Raw genomic sequence first — 6618 nt, forward strand, 5'->3', positions numbered from 1 at the left:
GCAGCGACCCGGTCCGTGGCCCAGAGGCGTCTAGTAATAAAAATAGGGGAAAGTTGTGTGGTATTTATGTGGTAAAAATGAAAATAAAGTATTAGATGGTGTAATACGTGACGCCACCTGTGGTATTCTAGTCAGAGGTGACCAGCGCTGCGGTGTTGCTTCTCTGGGATGGATGTTGGGCGCAGCTATGATGTTGTAGCCCTCCACAGGTAGGGCTGTAGTCCCAGGGCAAAGATGTTAAATAAATAGTAAAAGTGGCTGTAAAAGTTGGGGTGCAGATAAATGAGAGACACAGAGAGGTGCAGTTTCTTTACCTTTTACTGGTAATAGGTTGCAGTCCGGAGTACCACATACAGGTGATGGGAATGAGTCCGGCTCGGCTGGAGGCATTCAGGGGATCCACCTTGCCAGGTGGAGATTTAGGACGTTCCTTTCTGTGCTTTGTGTGTGGGTCTCCGCTGTATATAACTATGCTGCGACCCTCTACTCGTGATGGTTTCACTAACCTGTACGGCTGTCAGCGTGAGCCTATTCCATGGGTACAGTACTCTTCACCGTCGGCCCCGGGCTCCTTATCCGCTGCCGTGCCATCAGGTGATTAATGTGCACAGGAATTTACAATCCCCTGTACTTTCAGATTCGGCTATCAGGGCGTACAGTTCCTGTCAGCCTAGGACTCTGATGTCCCTTTTCTCTTTATTAGCACTTCACTCAGGGGTCTGTTTTATATGCAATATTTTAGCTTTCCCAGAGCCTCTCTGACTCTGCTCGTGTCCTATTCCTTCTTCACAGATCAGCTCTCTGTCTTCATCTCACAGCATCTTCCAGAAAGATCCTTTTACCTCACGTCCTCACGTTTTTCAACTGTCTTGTCATTTCCTCACTGCTCACAGCTGCTCTTGTTTCCATGACAACTCCCTCAGCTCACCTCTAGCTGACTCACCAACCCCCTCTGCTGGCCAGAATTTATAAGGCATCTCCCTTTTCTGACTTGCAGCAGGAATAGTGATTTAATCTATTACCTGGCATGACTTCCCCTCTTAGAGGGAGGCAATGTCACTGTGACAACCGGACTCTGGGGTGTCACACATACACTAAATGTGCCCCCTGTTGTCCTCGCTAGGGAGGCGGACCCACCTGTGTGGACGGAGGAACCCAGACAGCCCGGTGTTGTTGGTACAAAAAAGGGGGTGTCTGCGGCTCGTCATGGTGGGGGGTATGCTTTTCCTGTGGGAAGCCAGGCCATTTCATGGGAGCCTGCCCAGTACGTGCCAAGTCTCCAGGCGAACCCATGCAAGTAGGAAGAGCTAGTTTGTGTATGGAGCTGCCTACGGTTCGGGGAGTGGTGTCGGCATGTTTTTACTGTGGGCAGACTGGTCATGTCCTGAAGGCTTGCCCAACCCGCGCCAAATTATCTGTGCCATCTGAGAAGCCGTATTCCCCTGGTCGCTTGGAGGGAGGCGACCAGGGAGTTCCTTGCAGCTCAGGCAGAGCTCTGGTGTAGTAGCTTCAGGTGGAAGCTGAATTCTGGTGGTGGACTCTGTTGCTTGGAGCAATAGCACAGAGCAAAGCTAAATGGTGTCATCCCTGTTTGTGACTTCCCTTATGTGTGTTTCAGTGCAGTGGTGGGATTAGTTTCTGCACCGTCCATTTCACTAGTAAGGGATAGGTGCAGGGCGAGCTAGGGAGGTTGCTGATACTGGGGTGGTTGCTGGTACTGGGGAGGTTGCTGGTATTGAATAGGAGAGGAGCGACAGTGGCTGGAGGGGGTGCAGGTGGAGGAACTACTGTGGTGGGAGTAGGAGGTTGGGAGGTAACCTGCAGTAGAGCAGCGTGGCACGAATCCATTACATGCATCTGCTGGCTAGTAGATAGTGTTTCCATGCGCTCGACTACAGACCGGAAAAAGCTGTGGTTTGGCGAACTTCTTGCTTCTGAATGCATGGTTTGCAGAAGTGTCTTCAACTCCAGAATGGCGGCGTTGATCTGCTGAAAGCCTGCGGCAAGTTGCTCTGACAAGACTTTAAGACAGTTCTGGAAAGATGCACTGAAATGCAAGAACTCGGGCACTCAGGTCTTTTCCTGACCCCTCTGCCGCTGCCGCCCAGTACCCGCAGGTGTACTAGAGGTAGCAGCAGCAGAAAGGTGGGGTAAAGGGAAAGCTATCTCCTCACTAGTGGAGTCATGTAATGCAGGCGGCCACGATGCTCCAGCGCTGGTGGATGGGAGAGATGGATCGAATGTGAGGGAAGGCTGGGAAGGTGCAGATGGGCCGGGGCGGTCGAAGTGTCCCTCGGTGCCGGTCTCCTCAGGGATCGCCCCAGAAGGGTCCAACCGTGCAGGCTCCCGAGTGCTGGTCACCGTGCTGTGGAATAAAGAGAAAAAAATACAATTAATATAGTGACATGGCCCTGGCTGAAAAAAAAATGAGTTAGACATGTAAACATTTTTTTTTTACATGGGGTGTGTAATATTTACCTTCTGGTGACCATTGTTGCCTGGAGGAACGACAGGGCTCATGCGTACTTGTACTTGCTCCTGCGTCCTCCAGATCCACTCGGGCCCACATCTCTTTGTTGAACTCCTTCTTGAAGCGACCCCTTACAGACCGCCACCGCTTCACAATTTTCTCCCCTGAAACGAGAAAGCACAAATTGGTTAGTATACAACATCAGTGTTTCCCAAACTCCACTCCTCATGCCCCCCACGGGTCATGTTTTCAGGATTTCCATAGTGTTGCACAAAAGGAAATCCTGAAAACATGACCCATGGGGGCCACGAGGACTGGAGTTTGGGAAACACTGCTTTACATCCAGCAACCTGAACTGTATATACTTACGCTCTTGAATCTGGGCCCAAGCATCGAGGTCCTCCCAGCGGTCCACGAGTAGCGAACAAATCCTCCCAGAGCCGACGGGTCACAATAAGATCGGCATGGCAGCGGTCCCCCATGTTCCACAGTGGCTCCCTTTCTCTGACCAGATCGATGAGGAGGTCCACGTCGATCCCCCCTCCTCACCGTCAGAGTCGGGAGCACGCTGTGAAGCCTGTTAAAGAAAAAGAGAAATAAAAATACCCCCACAGTACCAAAAATGTAAAAAAAAAAATTGAAAAAAAAATTATACTTAGGCTGGTTTCACACTTGCGTTTTTTTGCGCTGGATTTTAGCGCTAAAAAACGCATGCGTTTTTTCCCCCTATATTTTGCATGGGATGCGCTTATGTGCGCATACACATGCGTTTGTATGCGTTTTTCCGCGCATGCGTTTTTTTGCGGTATGCGCTAGGGCGCACAAAATGCATCCTGTTGCATTTTTTGGGCGTCCGACTTGCCTCAAATTAAGCATGCGCGCAATGCGTTTTTTTACAGCAAGACACCAATTATAAGTCTATGGGTGTGCATATGTGCGCATTGGCATGCTTATGTATGCGTTTTTTTGCGCATGCGTTTTTTTTTTACCATTAGTTAGACAATGGAATTTAGGGGTTTGGGTTAGAGTTAGGGTTAGTTAAGGGGGTTTAGGGTTAGGGTTAGCTAGGGTTTAGGGTTAGGGTTTGGGTTAGGGTTAGTAGGGTTTGGTTAAGGGTTAGGGTTAGTATGGTTTGGTTAAGGGTTAGGGTCAGGGTTAGGGTTAGGGTTAGGGTTAGGATCAGGGCATGGTTTGGTTAAGGGTTAGGGTTAGGGTCAGGGTTAGGGTTAGTAAAGTCATGGTTTGGGTTAGTGTGAGGGGCCACCTAATGTTGGAAAAAAACGCAAACGTGGTAAAAACGCACTAAAAACGCATAAAAACGCTGCGTTTTTTTCATGCATGCTCATAAAAATGCTTGAAAAAAACGCAGCATTTGTATGCGTTTGTATGCGTTTTTTCAATGCATTTTTTTTGCGGGAAAAACGCGCTGCAAAAAAAGGCAAGTGTGAAAGTAGCCTTACACGATGGCGACCGCCGCGTCGCTCACGCCGACGACCCTGGGAGGCACTGCGAGGACCTCTTGGCCGAGCACCAGATTCGGAAGACTAGAAATTTAAAAAAAATTATGTGCTTGGATGTAGGCATATGTGTTGTTTGCAGTGTGATGTCTGCACTAAATTGTTTTCTATGTGTTGTGTGTAGTGTGATGTTGTGTTTCTGCAACTGATGCAGGAAACTTACCAATTGCCAGCCTACTCCATGTATCTGTCCACCCCTTCGTTCTTCTTCTGGGAGCTCCTCTTCAGCTTGTGATTCCTGTTTAGAAATAAAAGCCAATGAATAGACATATATTCCGTGATGAATTGTAAAAAAAAAATAAAATACCGTTAAACGCTGACGATGCGAGGGAGGGCTCCAAGAAGAAGCAGGTGTCGTGTCCTGCTGCCGGCCAGACTCCATGTCTGTTGCTGCTGCTGGTGCTGCTGCTAGTTCTACAGGGCGGCGTCTGCTGGGGAATAAAGAGAAACAAAGGGCCAATGACATATTGATATTCCATGGCCCTGGCTGAAAGACAAAAAATTGGTTACATTTTTTGGGAATGGGGTATGTGATATTTACCGTGTCGTCTGCTGGTGGACTCTCCTCTGCCTGTAAATCCAGTTCCCTTGACTCCATTTGGTTTGGGGGTGGTGCTGGTGGTGCGGTACTTTCCTGCCTTCTCCTGCGGCTGGCTCCTTTCTTGGCTGGAATATTGGCTATGGCTGAGGGTCCCACTGTCATGGTTTATATATGTTTGCTGTGGGCAGAGCTACTGAGCATGCTCAGACCAAAAAAAACGGATCCGGCCACCTGATCCGGCTTTGGCCGGATCCGGCACATTGCGGCGCTCATAGACTTTCATTGTGTCAAAAAGCCAGAAGCGCCGGATTGAGACATATAGCCGGATCCGGCAAAAACCAGACGAACCGCAAGGCCATCTGGCGCGATACGGCGCTAATACAAGTCAATGGGGAAAAACTGGATCCGGCATTGCGGTTTTACAAAAAAAAGCCGGAACTCACCTGACGGCGAAAAACGGATGTGTGAAAGAGGCCTATGGGGTCATTCAGATGTTAGAGAGTTTTCTCATGGGTAAAAAAAGGTGCGAGTTTCATCAGTGTTTCTTATCAGTTTCACCAGAGTTTGGTCACAGTGTACGTTTTACCATCCAAGTATGGTCAGCGTTCAGGTATGTGCACAAGACTAGAGTTGAGCGACTTTTGGTTTTTTAGGGTCGAGTTTCGTTTCGTGAAACCCGACTTTTCCAAAAGTCAGGTCGAGCAAGATCGTCCGATTATAGGGAAAAGTCGGGATCGTCCCAAAACACGAAACCCAATGTAAGTCAATGGGGAATAAAAGTCGGCAGTGAGAGGAGGACAGGAAACACACCTACAGTGCCCATTTGAATGCCAAAAGCATCAATTCTTCTTACTTAAGCTTGTCAACCTTAATTAACTTCATAATACAAGTTACGCACTGAAAAATGGGGGTTATTTGGCTAAAGTTGTGGGGGGGGGGGCTGGCTCCAGGTTTTCATGTGCCCTGGGCGAAAGAGCGCCCCTTTAACACATACCACAACTCATCATGCTCCGATACGGCAGAGAAATAGCGGTATAGTACAATGAAAAATACTTCACTTTTTACATCTCATGACGAGGCCCATCTATTTCTCCATACAGAATCATTGGTCCCATATAATGTTTGAAACAGTATATGATGAGCTCCACATAATGCTACAGTATATGTTGGTCCCCATGGATGAAGCTCCACTGTCTCATGGGCCCAAATAATGCTCCAAACATAATGGGCCCCATTTCTAATGCTCTAGTGTATAATGGGCCCTGTAAATGCTGCTCCAGTGTCTGATATCCACCTTTGGAATGTTCCAGTGTATGGTGGGCCCCATCTATCATTCTCCAGAGTATAGTGCTCCCCAAAAATTGCTGTCCCAACATTGAAAACAATCAAATAAGTCTCCTCGCTAGGGAATCCCTGTACTAGTCTGGACTCCTCGTCGTCCCCATCTTCCATCTCACTGCACAGTATTTCAACCTTGCAAGTGCTGTGATCCTGAGCAAGCAGGGGAGGCCCACTCGTTGGCGACGGCACTGGCACAGGGCCCCTGATAGTACGGTGGTGTGTCTGATGGCGGGTGGGCCGAACCTGCACTTTCATCTGCAGCTTCCTCTTTGTCACCGTGTAAGATGGAACTGTATATGGGAAGGGTAACCTGAGTTTCATCAGGGTCAGATTCAGGCTGTGTAGAGTGCGAGGGGAATGTAGTGGTCTGGGTCAATGTACCAGCAGATTCATCAAGCAGTGGCTGGGCATCAGTGCACTTGTGTCGCCCCCAGGAGTACGGTCGCCACAGTGGCATTACCTTCCTCCTAGGGAGTGTGATGTCATGCTTGGGAGCAACGAACGATCTCTCTAGCAGGTTAACTGATTGGGCGGCGTTATTACCACGAGTCATGACCCTCCAAACAGCGTTCATGAAGGCAAAGCGTTTGTTTTACGTGGGCAGTATGGTTGCAAAGCTGAACCTTAAAGGAATGTCCAGAAGGGCACCACCAGGAGTGGAGCCTACGGTTTAATTCGACTCCACCTGGGAAACCTCAACCATGCAAGCTACAGAAAAGATGCACAGATTGCAAGCTTAATTCCGTTAA

This window comes from Dendrobates tinctorius, unplaced genomic scaffold (genome assembly GCF_039654945.1).
Source record: "Dendrobates tinctorius isolate UK_male_01 unplaced genomic scaffold, ASM3965494v1 ptg000089l, whole genome shotgun sequence".
In the NCBI taxonomy this organism is placed as follows: domain Eukaryota; kingdom Metazoa; phylum Chordata; class Amphibia; order Anura; family Dendrobatidae; genus Dendrobates; species Dendrobates tinctorius.